Source organism: Rhincodon typus, chromosome 48 (genome assembly GCF_021869965.1).
Source record: "Rhincodon typus isolate 14 chromosome 48, sRhiTyp1.1, whole genome shotgun sequence".
Classification (NCBI taxonomy): Eukaryota; Metazoa; Chordata; class Chondrichthyes; order Orectolobiformes; family Rhincodontidae; genus Rhincodon; species Rhincodon typus.
This window is the reverse complement of record NC_063379.1, coordinates 4,923,814-4,924,293: the sequence shown is the minus strand read 5'-3', so window position 1 is coordinate 4,924,293 and position 480 is coordinate 4,923,814.

Below are 480 nucleotides of genomic sequence, written 5' to 3'. Positions count from 1 at the left end.
GTAGGAATTTATAAAATGCCATATTGACTGACTGTATATAAATTGTGCACTTTTTGAACAAAATAAAACGTATCTGCAAATACACATTCACCCCATAGATTCCCGTGTGTTTGTGTGTGTGAGAGAGAGAGAGAGAGAGGGGGGTAAGGGAATGAAGAGGCAGGCAGTACTGTAGAGTGGGCCCAGAGCTGACGGAAAATAGCCCACTCTCGATGGGCTGAACGGCCACCTGGCGCTGGGCTCTGGGTCGGCCCCGGGGAAGGCCCTACGTGGGGCCGACGCCGAGTGGGCGGGGATTCCCATTGTGACGCCGCCGCCGGTCCCAGCCAATGGGTGGAGGCGCTGGCCGCCGTGGTTCACCCAATGGCCGTGTCCCCGCCGCGGTCACGTGTCTCTCTCCCCGCGGTCACGTGTCGGTGTGGAGTGATGGCGGGTTACGGGCCTGTGTTACGGATCCACCCGGTGGTTCTGTGCTCGATC